The sequence below is a fragment of the Desmodus rotundus genome, chromosome 13 (assembly GCF_022682495.2).
Source record: "Desmodus rotundus isolate HL8 chromosome 13, HLdesRot8A.1, whole genome shotgun sequence".
NCBI lineage: Eukaryota > Metazoa > Chordata > Mammalia > Chiroptera > Phyllostomidae > Desmodus > Desmodus rotundus.
In genome coordinates this window covers 57,883,101-57,899,743 of record NC_071399.1, presented here as the reverse complement: position 1 = coordinate 57,899,743, position 16,643 = coordinate 57,883,101, and the positions used below count along the sequence as shown (strand labels likewise).

General features: G+C 36.3%; 1 pseudogene; it reads left to right on the top strand.

The window, feature by feature from the left end:
- The first annotated feature begins 1,324 nt into the window (after positions 1-1,324).
- LOC112311388 (ferritin light chain pseudogene) lies at positions 1,325-1,996 on the top strand (annotated as a pseudogene).
- The last annotated feature ends 14,647 nt before the right edge of the window (positions 1,997-16,643 follow it).

The window sequence follows — 16,643 nt, the reverse complement described above, 5'->3', positions numbered from 1 at the left end:
GTGTTTATAAACATGGAATCAGATCATTTTTTCAAATAATGGTTATCACAGAATACTTTTGAAACTATCAACAAGTAAAGATTCTTTGACAATAAGCCATATGAATTATATGACATGGTACTGGAAAAATGGTACCGTTGAAAGCCTGGGTGTGAGTGGTGTGTTTGTGTGTGTGCAGAGGTGACAGTGAGATGGTGGTGGAGTGTTTCCTTGACATTTTTTTTTCATCTCCTCCCTTCTATATTTTTAACTGCTCTTTATCAACACAATGTATTTGGCATTGAGCTTCCATTCATGACTGCAGGGCTTTTGGGGGTAGCTTGCTTGCAATTAGATCATTTAACAAAGCTACACAGCAGCTGTTTGAGTGTTTCATTATCTTCTGTGAAATATATCATATTAAGGCCAAATGAGGCATGTAGCTGTAAAAGTGGCTAGCATCAGGAAATGACAGGAAGCATTTATGAAAGCTAGGTCATCTGAAATATATTTGTGATCTTTTCACAAAATGTTCTACATTTCATTTTAGGACAATGGTCACAGGTGTAGAAATTTATAAAAAGTAAAAGATAGATGCTGATCGAAAAATAGTAGACAAGAGTCACAAAATTGCTTACATCCAGTGTCGTAGCAAATGATTTAGATTGACAGATATCTTGAAGAGTTGCTAAACCGGGACCGTATGTCTGATAATTTCAGGATGATGACAGTTGGGAGAAGTGAGCATTGCCTTGATTGGGTTATAGTACTTGTGAATATCAGGATCTCTGTCAAGAACTTGAGAGGCAGTCACATACGCCTCCACACCAGCCAGAGGCAGAATAGTGTTCAATTAAGCAGCTCATGTGACAACTTCATGACACCCTAAATGGTTTTCATGTCTTTTTGTTTTTATACTGGACAGAATCACCCACTCTACAATCTAATCATGAGGAATAAAGCTTTCTTTATTATCACTTTGAATTGAATTGCTTTAAATCAGAATTTAAAGTACAGCTGAAAAATGGAGGAAACTAATTTGGATTTTTTCAAAGCTTTAAGTGGTAGTTGACTGTCAAATAGTTCTAACACAGAAATGTCAATAAATAACAATTTTAAGTGAATACTTTTAAAAGTGTATGATATACAGTGCCCTTGACCGTCCTGGGATCTGTGTTTTGCTTTTACAGGGTTTGGACGGAACAAACCCAGGGATTCCCCTTCTTTCCAACCACCCTCCAACCTCTCTTCCAGTCAGTCCCTTCGGAATCACCTCAGTGATCCTCAGCCTTAGAGACCAACCTTCACCATTTTTTTGACCTTGACTCTTCTGTGACAAACAACCATGAGCTCCCAAATTCGTCAGAATTATTCCACCAAGGTGGAGGCTGCCATCAACTTCTTGGCCAACCTGCATCTTCAGGCCTCCTACACTGACATCTCCCTGGGCTTCTATTTCAACTGTGATGATGAGGTTCAGCCGGAGGTGAGCCACTTCTTCCAAGAGTTGGCTGAGAAGAAGCATGAGGGTGCCAAGTATCTCTTAAATCTGCAAAATCAGCACAGTGGCCACGTTCTCTTCCAGGACATGCTGAAACCTTACAAAGATAGTGGGGTAAAACTCAGGATGCCATGGAAGCCACCTTCGCCTTGGAGAAGAACCTGAACGAAACAAGCCCTTTTGGATTATGTGCTCTGGGTTCTATCTGCACAGTCCCTCATCTCTGTGACTTCCTGGAGAACCATTTCTTGGATGAGGAGGTGAAACTCATCAGGAAGATGGGTGACCATCTGATGATCATGTGCAGGCTGGCCAATGCCCAGGCTGGGATAGGTGAGTATCTCTTCAAAAGGCTCACTCTCAAGGCTCACTAGGAAGTCTTTGGAACCCAGTCCTCTGCATTTCCCTGGTATCTGGCTTTTTCCTGACCCTGTCCCTAAAACCACTAGACATCATTTTAACTTCCCTGGAGACCTCACCCATTGTACCAAATGGAAAAAACAAAGGCTTTTGTAGGAATAAAAAAGCTTATGATATAATACAAATATAGGGAAACAAAGTAAAAATCCTGAATTCCATATAAGCCTACTATGCATTAATAAAAACAAACTTGAAAAGATAAATCTCAAACTACCTCTATAAACAGTAAAGATAAACCTTTAATTAATTAGAGATAATTCTTTAAATGTAAGATTTTTATGAAAAACATACCAAAATATTTAAGGAAAATATTTTCTTTTTTGGAGTGAGAGAAAGGGAAGGTGAAAGAGAGGGAGAAAAACATCAATATGAAAGAGAAACTTTAATTATTTGCCTTTCATGTGTATCCTGACTGGGGACCAAACTCACAACTTAGTTGTGTGCTCCAACTGGGAATCAAACTGGCAACTTTTTGGTTTGCAGGACAATGTCCAACCAACTGAGCCACACTGGCCAAGGCAAGCAGAAATATGTCTGCAACAGTGGAAGAGTATTAGGCCAAATTTCCTCTCCTCCTGTACATTAAACCCAGAAACATCTAAAGTATTAAAAGCTGGAGCAAAAATTGTTAATAACATTTTAATAAACAGGAAATATTAGATGAAACCAGATTTGGAATGAGGGGAATTAGATGAGGTTTTTTGTAGCCATATTTAATATCTCTATGGCCTTTAAATAGAAGACAGTTGTAAATGTGAGACTAGTTCTCAGGCTAAAATGCAGAATCAAAGTCATTCAAGTTATAGTTTGGGTGGAAGGAGAGAGAGACTTAGCTAAGAGCCAAGAAACCCACACTCATCTATCAGTAAAAGGAAGCTCTTCCCCTGGGTGTTAACAGAGGCTAAGTGGGGAATGTGGATATACATACTCACACAGTAGTAACTAGGTGTCCCTACACTTTCCCCTGCTGTAGTACTCAGATGGAACCCAGCAAAAAGCAAAGTTTTAGTAATATTCAGAGTCTCAAAACATAATGACCAGAACACATGCACTTCAAATAAAACAGTAATTCTTTATAACAGAATCAGAACATCACAATTTACATAAAAAGAAAGGCAGCAGATAACAACATTGAGATGGCTGATATATTAAACTTGTCTCTCATGGGTTTAAAACAGTGATTATAAGAATCCTTCAACATGAAAAAATAAAAACTCTTAAAACAAATGAAAAAAATAGAGCAAGAGCCCAGGCTGGTATGGCTGAGGGGGTTGAGCTTGGGCCTGCAAACCAAAGGGTTGCCGGTTTGATTCCTAGTCAGGGCACATGCCTGGGTTGCAGTCCAGTGGTGGGGGGGGGTGAGAGGAAACCACACATTGATGTGTCTTTCCCCCTCTTTCTCTCTCCCTTCCCCTCTGTCTAAAAATACATAAATAAAATTTTTAAAGAAAGTCTCAGAAAATATACAGGGCATATAAATATTAAAGCAGAAAAATAAATGACTAAAAATATTAACAGATGGATTCAACAACAGAATTGACAAGACAGAGGAAAATAAATCATTGAAATAAAAGGTAGTAGTAAAAATCAAACAATCTAAACAGAGAAAAATATACTAAAACAAAAAAAAAGATCAGTGAGCTGTGGGCTACATTAAAGGACCTAACACTCGTGTCATCTGAGTTCTGGAAGGAGGAAGTGATCTGAGTGAAACTGAAAACTGAGAGAAATAATAAAACCTTCAAGATTAGACAAAATAAAGAATTTTACTGATTCAAGAAGCTAAATGAACTTTAAGGAGAGTAATCACATTATAGCCAAACTTCTGAAAACTAAAAAGAAACTATCTTGAAACTAGCAAATAAGAACTCACACCTTACCTATAAAGAAACAAGCAATTTCAATGACAGTGAATTTCTCATAAGAAAACATGAGGGCCTATGGAAACATCATAACACTGTTGAAGAGTTTTAAAAAAAGAACTCTCACTGGAATTTTATATCCAGCAAAAATATCTTTCAGCAGTGTGGGAGGAAGAGAAGAAATGCTTAGATGAAGGGAAATTAAGAAAATTTGGTACCAACAGGTGTACCCTTAACAGGGCTAAAGGAATTTGTTTAAATAAAATTATGTGATACACAAATTCTGAAACACCACAAAGAAAGAAAGAACAAGGGAAAAAGTAAAAATATGGATAAATACATTTTCATTATCTTCTTAATACACAAAAAATTTAGGTACATTTCTAAACATTTATGCTTCTTGAAACAGCCGATTCAAAAAGGTGGCATACAGTATGACTCCGTATCCACATATATACATACAAACATTTTAAAATGATACAATTGTAGAAATGGAAAATAAATGAATGGCTTCTGGGAGTAAAATATGTGAAAATCGGTGTTTCTGTAATACAGTGATATGAGACATTCTTGTGATGATGAGGATGGTCTATATCTTGATGTATCATTTCAATGTCTTGGTTTTGATATTGAAGTATATTGTTGCAAACTATTACCCTAGGGGGAGAGTAGGTACATGGGGTCTCTTACAGATTTTTACAACTATATATAAATCTACCATTGATTTCAAAATTAAAAAAAAAGTTTAATGGTAATGATCATATGACAGAAAACCTTATCAGTGAATTTTTGAGTGTCTAGGTTCTACTGTAAGAAATTGAGAAGGTATTTTCTAGATTATTTCAAAAATGGACTTCGGTGTAAACATACCTCAGGTGTATTTGAGCTACCACATGGATAGATGAAGATTTTTTATGATATTAGCTGTCGTGTGTCAGTCAAGGATTCAGGACTTTGGATCATACATGCAATGGTGTGTAATAAAGTAAGGCATAGAAGGAAGTAGAGTGAAGTAGGGTAATTTGTCAATGCCTTTTTAATTAGATAATCTAACCAAAGTTAGACTAGTAAAATAAATACATAAATATTTTATTTCATAATTCATAGTGTTTCTTTTAATATTTACTGTTACTAATTATGGAATTTATTAAAGCAATTGTGGACTATGTAGGTAAGGCAAAGGACTCAATTCTTCTAAAATTCAGTTTTATTACCTGAAATAGAGTGACCATATAAACTATCTCAGAAAATTAATTTGAAAGTATTAATAACATAATATTTATATATATAAAACATTATTATAATTACCAAAATGGAGAACAAATTAGTGGCTGTCAGTGTTTATGCACACATATAAATGACCTGTGTGTGTGTGAGTATACACCTACACATATACACCTACACACAAAACAAAGTACCTAGCCTCGATCCTGATATGAATTAAATGGTTAGTATACAGTAGTCATTGTTTTAAATGGCTAGTATTATTCTCAATAAGGTTTTGTATTGTATGAATAATGATAATTTTAATAAAAGAATACTGGGAGAATAAAGAGTAGTGGTAATATGGTGATTCTTTGAAGAATGAGCATCATTTTCAGAAGCAGAGAAAAGAGTGAAGAATAATTTCAAACCAGATCAATTTACTGTCATCTAGTGCTATTCCATAAACATTAGCAATATCCCAGGAACAAAACAAAGGGATCCGTGATCGTACCGAGCTGCACAGAACGCTGCTGCAGCAGCGGAGTTCCATCAAGGCCCAACACATCCCACTATATCACTGGGATTGGATTTACTTCATATTGCAAAGTCATCCGTGACATCCTCAGTCACATTGATTCAAAAAAGAGAGTAAACAGGCTTTTAACTAAAATAACTTATTATCCTAAATTGTCAGCCTTGAAAATCACTAAAAACAGAACCAGAAATGAAATGAGATGTGTTAGAGATATGAGCAAATAATAGAGTGTGATTCATTTTTAAAACCAAGAGGCTATTACCCAGCAACAGAGTGTCTATGACAGATATATTTAATATAAGGGGGAATCTTAAAAACAAAGCTAAAAAATACTGAAATATGAAAGAACTCAAATCAGATTTAAATTTATAGTTCAGTAATAAAAGGTTAAAAGGTAAGTGTAATATTAGTGTAAAAAGGCAAGATCCCATTCAGAGATGCAATTGCATCTAACCAGAAAATGCTCATTTTCCAAACAACCATGTCACTGTGTTCCAAATCCTGAATTAATGAAATAAAATATTGCATTACAATGCATTATTTATGTATGGCATAGACTATTTATTCCATATTATATAATATATATGTTCTTTAGTTATATCTATGTAATCTATACTGTAATAGTTGTTAAATCTACTGTCCTTTCCTATGTTTAGGTGTTATTTGAGGCTTTTAAAATTTATAATGTTTTTTTCATCTCAACCTTCCAATTTCTCTATCCCCATTCCTATTTATAATCAAGGAGAATGACTGTAACAGGGATTAATTATCTTGCCCTAAGTTTAGGTAACTGTTTTTTCCACTATAATAGGGGATAGGTTTAATAAAGGAACAGCATGTTACACACCTCAAAAAATGGGTGTGTATTTATATGCTTTAGTGCAAATTAAACTGACACATTTACCCTCCAAATGCAAAATTCTTTATATTCCTATAGCATTCATGCATTCATTCATCTACAAAACCATTTTCTGAATAATTCCCATATACCATATATTGCATGAGGTAGTATTACCTACTTTAGTTCCAAAAGTCTTCCTGAAGTTCTAGTCATTGTGGGATTCACTTATATATTAAATAGGAGTAGCAATATAACTCATACATATTACTGTGGTGATGAAAAAGATAATGTAAGGGAAGTGCCTAACATGGAAGATGCTTACAAATACATGTTTAATTTGTAAAGTGTTATTACAATAAGAATGCATGCAATAAATTTATAACTTGAAAAGTAATGAATGATATGAAGAACAAAATATTTATCTTCCCTTTCTGTATATTTCAATTATTTCATCAGTTTTTAGTTTTTACTGTATTCTAAAACTGCCTTGTACAACACAATAGCCACTAGTCATATGTGACTGCTTAAATTCACAATGATTAAAATAAAATGCATTTCACTAAAATTTAGCTCCTCAGTCAAAATAGCCATATTTTATGTGCTCACTAGTCACATGTGGCATGTGGATATCTAATCAGAAAGCTAGAAATAAAACATTTCTATCATTGAAAAATGCTTTAAACAATACTACTTAGTGATACTGTTAAAAATCTTGAGAAAAGTGTTAGATCACTTCAGATGGAAGTTTCATACAATCAAAATTATTATTGCAAATGTTTACAGTAATTAACATCTAAGAGATTATAATTAAAATTTTGAGATACTTCATAATGGCTTTTATCCCCCTCTGCTTTGGAAAATTCTGGTTTCCATGCTTAAATGACCACATCAACAGAGTGGTTTGTGTTTGGATCCATTTGTTTTAGTTAAAAATGCATCCTCTCTAAATACTGGACTTACAAAGGGGAGGGAGATGCTCATTCAGAAAGTCACTAAGTAATTACCATGACTGAGAGAAAAGCAATTTTCTTCCTTCTTTCAAATTCTGACTTGGGGAAATTACTCTTTAGCACAATTGACTATTTATGGATTTACAGTAAATTCTCTTCTTCTTTCTCTTTTTTATCTTTCTCTTTCTTTTTCTCCTAATTACTTAGAAGTAAGTTCCACTAAGTTAAATGCATTACTGAAGTGACTCCCCCCTTTAATACTTGATTTAGCTTCTTTTAACTATATATATATATTATATATATATACACACATATATATAATGTATATATTATATATTAATGTGTATATGTGTGTATGTGTGTGTGTGTATATATATATATACTGCAGAAAATACATTTGGAAATTTGGACTTCCATTCACTTATAGACATATTCCTCTTTTTTCCTAGACATTTCCACCTTAATTTTAGGCATAGCTCTTATAAGAAAAACTATTCAATTTTTTTTTATAAAGTGCCTTCCTTTTCTTTTTTTCTCCCCTCCCCTCCCCCACCCTCTTCTCCCCTCCTCCTCTCCTGTACTCATGCCTCTTCCCTATGCCTTCTCTTTGCTTTTTTCACCCCAAATGCAAAAAGCCTTGTAAATGGCCTCTGCCTATGAGTAGGGTAGGCTGCTGGTGGTGGTGTTAATTGAATCAGGTTTCCTATGAAATGTTCTTCATTGATAATTGTCCCAAAAGTTGCCTACAAATTTTAAACTTGAAGAATCCCCACTGGTTCTGACTGGTGTAGCTCAGTAGGTTGAGCATGGGCTGTGAAACAAAGGGTTGCTGGTTTTATTCCCAGCCAGGATACATGCCTGGGTTGCAGTCCAGGTCCCCAGTAGGGGCTGTGAGAGAGGCAACCATATATTGATGTTTCTCTCCCTCTCTTTCTCCTTCCCTTCCCTGTCTCTAAAAATACATAAATAAAATCTTAAAAAAAAAACCCACTCTTTCGTCAGGCAGAATAAATTGTATTTGTTTGTTGTCTTTTCCACTACATATTTGGAGTTTAACTCAGGGAAATATTTTGTGCAAAATACATCAGTTTGCTCTATTCCAAAAAAATATTTTAAAAATCTGTTTAACTGATTGGGATTCCTTTTATCCTTTATATCCTTATAAATTTATATTGCATGTATTCCATTACTGTTACAGCAATAGAAAGAAGAAAAACACAAGTATCTATGGATAGTCTGCTGCCTGCACCTGGAAGCTGAATACAACTTTGAAGTGTTTTTTTGTTTTTTGTTTTTTGTTTTTTCTATATAGAATTAGCAACTTGTATCTGGTGCTAGATTTTACTCTGAAGTGATGTTCGTTCTCTTATAAGGAGAAATAAAAATGCTAGGGTTTTATGTTAACCCCATGCCTGGACAGGAATGTGTAAAGCCCAGCTCTTTACCTTCATGCATAAGGTAAGAATTATTTTCCATGGCTTCCCTCAGGATCAGGCTTATTCTGGAACCTAACCTGAAATTATAGACTTGTTCAGCCTCTTTCCCTTCTCTTTTTTGTTCCCCCCACTTCCCAATTGGTTTCTCCTGAGAACATTTTCTTGACACATCACTTGCACCTGAAACTTTGGCTCAGTGTCTGCTCTATGAGAACTTAGACTAAGATACCCGGTACTGGAAGTAGTTCTGGGAATCAAGCTCTAACATGGTCATTGGACCACTTGTCGTCCAGATCACAATGACAGCCTACTTGACCTGGAATGCTCTAGAGTTATAATTGCTAAGAATTTTACTTATGTTCCACTAGGATGGGATACTTATAGAAGAGGATGCCCTTATGTTTGTATACATATGAGAGGTGTGGTGAGATAGTATTTATAAATTATAAGAACTCTGGAACTGTTTGTGGCTGAGTGTCACTCATATATTAAAGAAAGGAAACAAATAATGATCGAGTAGGTTAATTACCAACTTAAGGAAAAGTATAAAAATGGATTGCATCCAAGTCATCATGTAAAAATATCCAGATTACTGAGAGCTGAAAGACAGACCAAGCTGAACATCTGATAGAAACCAAACCTCTGATAAAGTACCTGTGAATTGTTAGATGCATGAATACTGCAGGTGAGGATGTATACTGAACTTTAGAGTACAACTTTCAAAACCCATATTTCCCTGAACCTTCTGGGAATGGATTCTGAAGATGGATTTTAGGGGAGGGGGTGAAAAAATACATGCAATTGGGAAAAAGAGAGGTTTTTTTTTTTTTTTTTTTTTTTTTTTTTTTTTTTTTTTTTTTTAGGTTTCTCATTATTTTATTTTTTTTAATATATTTATTGATTATGCTATTACAGTTGTCCCATTTCCCCCCCACTCCACTCCATCCTGCCCACCCCCCTCCCTCCCACATTCCCCCCCCATAGTTCATGTCCATGGGTCATACTTATAAGTTCTTTGGCTTCTACATTTCCTACACTATTTTTACCCTCCCCCTGTCTATTTTCCACCTATCATCTATGCTACTTATTCTCTGTACCTTTACCCCCCTCTCCCCCTCCCACTCCCCTATTGACAACCCTCATGTTCTAGTTGTTTGCCTAGTTTGCTCTCGTTTTTGTTTTATGTGTGGCCGTTAATAACTGTGAGTTTGCTGTCATTTTTACTGTTCCTATTTTTGATCTTCTTTTTCTTAGGTAACTCCCTTTAACATTTCATATAATAAGGGCTTGGTGATGATGAGCCTCTTCAACTTGACCTTATCTGAGAAGCACTTTATCCTCCCTTCCATTCTAAATGATAGCTTTGCTGGATACAGTAATCTTGGATGTAGGTCCTTGCGTTTAATCTTGGGTAATGTAATTATGATGTGCCTTGTTGTGTTCCTCCTTGGGTCCAGCTTCTTTGGGACTCTCTGAGCTTCCTGGACTTCCCGGAAGTCTATTTCCTTTGCCAGATCGGGGAAGTTCTCCATTATTTGTTCAAATAAGTTTTCAATTTTTTGTTCTTCCTCTCTCCTTCTGGCACCCCTATAATTCGGATGTTGGAACGTTTCAAGGTGTCCTGGAGGTTCCTGAGCCTCTCCTCATTTTTCCAAGTTCTTGTTTCTTCATTCTTTTCTGGTTGGATGTTTGTTTCTTCCTTCTGGTCCATACCATTGATTTGAGTCCCAGTTTCCTTCTCATCACTATTGGTTCCCTGTACATTTTCCTTTGTTTCTCTTAGCATAGGCTTCATTTTTTCATCTGTTTTTCGAATAGATTCAACCAAGTCTGTGAGCATATTGATAACCAGTGCTTTGAACTGTGCATCCGATAGGTTGGCTATCTCTTCGTCGCTTAGTTGTATTTTTTCTGGAGCTTTGAAGTGTTCTGTCATTTGGGCCATTTTTTTTTTTTTTTGTCTTGGTGCGTCTGTTACTTTAAGGGGCGGAGCCTTAGGTGTTCACCAGGGCGGGGTAATGCTGGTCGCTGCCCTGTGATGCTGTACGTGGGGGCGGGGCCGAGAGGGAGCAATGGCGCCCGCTTCACTCTCCTCGGGATTTCAGTCTTTCACTCCGCTACCCACAATCAAACTGGGCCCCTCTGGTGCTGGTTCCCGAGTAAGTGGGCCTGTGCACACTCTAGGCCCCTGTGGGTCTCTCCAACAACCTCTCCTGTGAGGCTGGGAGTCTCTCCTGCCGCCCCAACCCCCAGGGGCGCTTTCAATCAGAGGTTTGAGGCTTTATTTCCCCGAGCTGGAGCCCTGGGTTGCGCAGCAGTCTGCTTCTCTGCCCGCCGTTCGTCCGGTTTATCTGTGGGCGAATGTGGTGCCGCAAGGTGCTACCCGCCACTCTGCCTGCCCCACTCTCCGCCACTCTGAGTCCGGCCCTCTGGGTTTATCTGTGCAAACGTGGGACCACAGGGTCTGCTATTGCTCGGACTGCCTGCGCCATTTGTCCCACACTCCGCCAGTCTCCGTCCCGCCACAGCCACGAGAGTCCTCTCCACCCCAGTGCCGTCTCCGCCCCTCCTACCAGTCTGGATGAATGATTATTTTCTGTTTCCTTGGTGTTGGTCCCCCTTGCTGTTCGATTCTCTGTCAATTCTGGTTGTGCGAGGAGGCGCAGTGTGTCTACCTACGCCGCCATCTTGGTTCAAAAAGAGAGTTTTTTTATGTGGAAATATTTTCCCATGTTTCAGGATTTTTGTAGCCTAGCAAGAACCACTGGTGCCGACTGTGATGTTCTGATGGATGCTTCTGGGATATCCAGGAAAAAGGCAAGAGCTCACTAGATGAAATGGAGAGGCCCAAATGGCATGAAAGAGTGGTGGTTTGGGAGAGGAGATGGAGACAGCAGGGGTATCATGCCTCTTGACCCATACCTAGGTTGATTTGTCCAGTCTTTTTTGAAATCAAATGGGAATTTTGGGTATTTAAATATTTGTATGAAAATAAGAATGCTGATGTTCCATTAAAACTTAGATTAGCATAATTTAGTTGTATATCTTCTGATGATTCATCATGTCCAATGACCTTTGCCCCAATTTATTAATTTAATCTTTATTGTATTTTTTCCATTACCATTTAGTCCTCTTATAACCCCCCAGATGTGGAACAGCTTTTTACTAATGTAGGGTATGCCCTGAGGTTGGATTGTCATAAATTCCTTGGGACAATATAGGAAATGATTTTTCCTCTTCTTTCATTTATCAGTAAAACAAACACCAACTTTCCTATTCAAATAAATAAATTTTAAATTACTTCAGGTTGCTATGCAACCATTCCAAAACATTTTAAATTGATGAATGTTTTTCTTACATTATAAACAACTATGGACAGAAAGAGAGTACTATATAGTCCTCTTATTATAAGGTATTTCTGAATAGACTCCTGTAATGAAAACCTCAATATAAGTTATAATTTGTAATATACTTTAATATACTTATTGAAAAAATAATGAAATTTGGGATAGATTATCTATTCCCAGAATAAAGGCAGTTTCTCAAAAAATGAAAAAAGAAAACTTTATATGAAATTGTATATTTTAACATAATTCTTGACTTAATCTCTGCTCCTACTTCTTTCTTTTCATTGGTAAAAATAGATCCATTTGTCATGTTCCCTTATGGTAGAAAGAGGGAAAGGAAGACTTATCTTAGATACCTGGAAATGAATGTTATTTGACATCTTTCATACAAGTGCCCACTCCATTCTGTCCTTGGTCCAAGGTGCCTTTGAAAAAATTTTTCACAGTATAGTAACCACTTTAGTTATGCTGAATTACAGTAAGAAATATTAAACTTCTCTCATACATCTCTTACTGTATTTTTCCTGAGATACTGAGCATTACATAGACTTTTGTCATAATACAGAAAAGAAGTAGATGAAATTTTGCTCTGTGCTTATATTTTTTAATGTAAATAATTAGAATTTCTTAATCATAAAAAATATCTACATAGGTCTCTTGATTTGCCATGTGTTGCTTATTTGCATATTAAATTAATTATGCTTTCTTTTTATCCTGATTAGTATACATGCCAATCTAGTCTACTGCTCTGAGATTAATAATTCTAAAAATGTCATCCTTAAGTCATTTCTGAGAACTATCTGTGGAACCATCTCAATGAATTAAGAACATTTTTCTCAGGACTATCTGCTCAAGGCTTTTTACTTTCTTCAGTATTATACTTTGTGAAACTGATGACCCCATGGAAGAACTGTTGACTGGACATAGATTTCATTTTTGCTGGAGCAATTACAAAAAATTTAAACTTATCTCACAGTAAGAAATCACAATCACTAATTTCACACAGGATTTTAGTAATCTATTATAATACAGCAATTAAGGGACAACTTCACGTAAAAAAGTAACCATCGTGGTCTATAAGACTTACAACTAGTATCCAGGGATCAAAGTGTGTGCCAATGACCCCCAGGGTTTAGACCACCTCAACCTTCTTCAAACAGCCATCTTTAGTTAAAAGTCCAGTTCTTTGAGGAAAGGCAACAACTAAAGTTTCCCTCCCAGTGAAGAAATCTTTTCTTACCCTAGTTCCAGTCTATCTTAAAAGCAGGCAATAAAGAAAGTGTCAGGTAAGATCATACCATTTTTCTTTAGCTAGGCTCCTGCTCTCTGGTGAATAATATTTATAAAAAATATTTATATATGATGAACCTGGATTTCAAAGAAACATTCTCTAAATCTCTATTAACTTATCCAATTTTATTTATTTTGTTCATTTTATTTTTATAATTGTTTTATTGTTGCTCAAGGACAGTTGTCTTCAGTTTCCCCCCAACATGACCCCTGCCACACCCATCCTCACCATCCTCACTCAGACCTATCCATTTTGGCTTTGTCCATGTCTCCTTTATATATGTTCCTTGATGGCCCTTTCAGTATTTTCTCCCATTAGCCCTTTCCCCCTGCCACCCTGGTTACTGTCAGTTTGTTCTTCATTTCAGTGTTTCTGGTTATATTTTGCCTGCTTGTTTGTTTTGTTGATTAGATTACACTTATAGGTGAGATCATACGGTATTTGTTTTTCATCAATTGGCTTATTTCACTTAGCATAATGCTCTCCAGTCCCATCCATGCTGTCATGAACAGTAGGAGCTCCTTCTTTTTTCTGTTGCATAGTATTCCATTGTGTAAATGTACCACAGTTTTCTGATCCGCTAATTTACTGATGGGCACTTAGGTTGCTTCCAGCACTTGGCTATTGCAAATTGTACTGCTATGAACATTGGGGTACACAGGTTCTTTTGAATTGATGTTTCAGGATTCTTTGGATATAATCTCAGCAGTAGAATTGTCAAAAGGCTGTTTCATTTTTAGTTTACTGAGGAAATTCCAAACTGTTTTCCACAGTGGCTGTCCCAGTCTGCATTCCCAACAACAGTGTTCTAGGGTTCCCTTTTCTCCACAACCTTGCCAGCACTAGTTGTTCGTTGATTGTATGTGATGGTCATTCTCATCTGTGTGAAGGGATATCTCCTTTTGGTTTTAATTTGCACCTTTCTGATGGCTAGTGATGCTGAGCATTCTTTCATATGTCTCTGGGCCCTCTGTATGTCCTCCTTGGAGAAGTGTCTGTTCAGGTCCTTTGCCCATTTTTTAATTGGGTTGTTTGTCTTCCTGGTATGGAGTCATGTGAGTTCTTTTTATATTTTGGGGAAAAAAATCCTTGTCTGAAGTATCATTGACAGATATATTTTCCCATACAGTTGGTACCCTTTTCATTTTGCTGATGTTTTCTTTAGCCATGCAGAAGCTTTTTATTTAGATGAAGTCCCATTTGTTTATTCTTTCCTCTATGTCCCTTGCTCTAGGGGATGTATTCGTGAAAATATTACTGTGTGGAATATCTGAGATTTTCCTGCTGATGTTCTCCTCTAGGACTTTTATGGTGTCTTGACTTATATTTAAATATTTTATCCATCTTCAGCTTATTTTTGTATATGCTGTAAGTTGGTGGTTGGGTTTCTTTTTTTTTTTTTTTGCATGTAGCTATCCAGGTTTCCCAACACCATTTGTTGAAGAGGAAATTTTTGCTCCATTTTATGTTTCTGACCCCTTCATCAAATATTAATTGACCATGGAGACATGAATTTATTTCTGGGCTCTCTATTCTATACCATTGGTCTCTATATCAGTCTATATGTCACTATCAGACTGTTTTGATTACCATGGCCTTGTAATATAGTTTCATATCAGGTATTGTGATCTCTCTTATTTTGTTCTTCTTTCTCAAAATGCTGTGGCTTTTCGGGGTCATTGATGGTACCATATACATTTTTGAAATGTTTGTTCTATATCTGTGACATTTGTCATTGGTATTTTATTAAGGATTGCATTGAATGTATACTTTGCTTTTGGTATTATGGACATTTTGGTGATGTTAATTCTTTCAGGCCACTAAAATGGTATATGCTTCCATTTATTTGTTTCTTCCTTAATTTATTCAGTGTTGTGTAGTTTTCTGAGTACAGGTCTTCCACCTCCTTGGTAAGGTTTATTCCTAGGTACTTTATTTTTCTTGTTGCTAAAGCAAATGGGATTTTTTCCTGATTTCTGATTCTAATATTTCATTATTAGTGTATAAAAATGCTTTCAAGTTCTGAATATTGACATTGCATCCCACTGTTTTACCAAATTGACTTATTAGGTTGAGTAATTTTTTTGCTAGAATCTATAGGGTTTTCTATCTACATTATCATATCACCTGCAAATAGTGACCATTTTACTTCCTCCTTTCCAATTTTGATGCCTTTTATTTATTTATCTTCCCAGACCACTGGCTAGGACTTCTAGTACTATGTTGACCAGAAGTGGTAAAAGCAAACAACCTTGACTTCTTCCTGATCTTAGTGGAAAAGCTGTTAGTTTTTGCCCATTAAGTATGATCTTGGCTGTGGATTTCTCCTGTGTAGCCTCCATTATGTTGAGGTATTTCCTTGTAGTGTGTTTTTTATTTCAGAAATTGTATTCCTCGTTTTTTCCTGGTTCTTGTTTATAGTTTCTATTTCCTTCTTCATACTGTTGTAGTTCTCACTCAGTTCATTGTAGTTGTCTGTGAGTTCCTTGAGCATCTTCATAAACATTCTTTTGAATTCTATATCTGATAGTTTGCTTGCCTCCATTTAATTTAGCTCTTTTAGTGGAGAGTCTTCCATTGCTTTTGATTGTAGGTTCTTTCTTTGTCTTCCCATTTTAGGTGACATTTTTCTTTGTTTCTGTGATTCCCTATGCTCTGTTTTTCTAGATGTCTTCATAGGGTGAACTTCTATGGAGGAGTTCTGTGGAACTCAGTGGTACAGTCTCTTTGATCTCTGTTTCTGGATACTCTAGGGTTGCCCTTCATTTGTTTGTGGGGGCTCTCTTGTTGTGCTTGAGTTTTACTTGTTGATGGCTCCTTTGTTGGTGGGTTCTCTCCTCCAGTGGGTTTACTTGTATTCATAATTCCCACTTTATCTTATATGTGATCAGGGACAGGGTGAAGGTGAAATGGATTATGAAAGTGGGAGAGTATTCTATGGAATTTAAAGTACCAACAAGTAGAGAACAGATAAGAGGTCCTTTGGAGAAGCACAGAAATAAACATCATATTTCACCCAACCAGCCAATTTTTAGAAAAGATGAAAAAGGGCTAAGACTCTTATTAGAAAAGAAAAAGAATGTGAGCTGACTCCAGAAAGCAGAGCACTTATGTGAGGTTAGATGGTGAGATATAGTGAGAATAAGAGATAGAAACTTGGTATAGTGTGTGAGAAAATGAAGTTAACCACAACAGTAATAAAGCTCAAGTAGATAGTGAAATGGATCAAGACCAAGAAAGGGTGTTGTGTGAGATTTGAACAATAATATGACAAG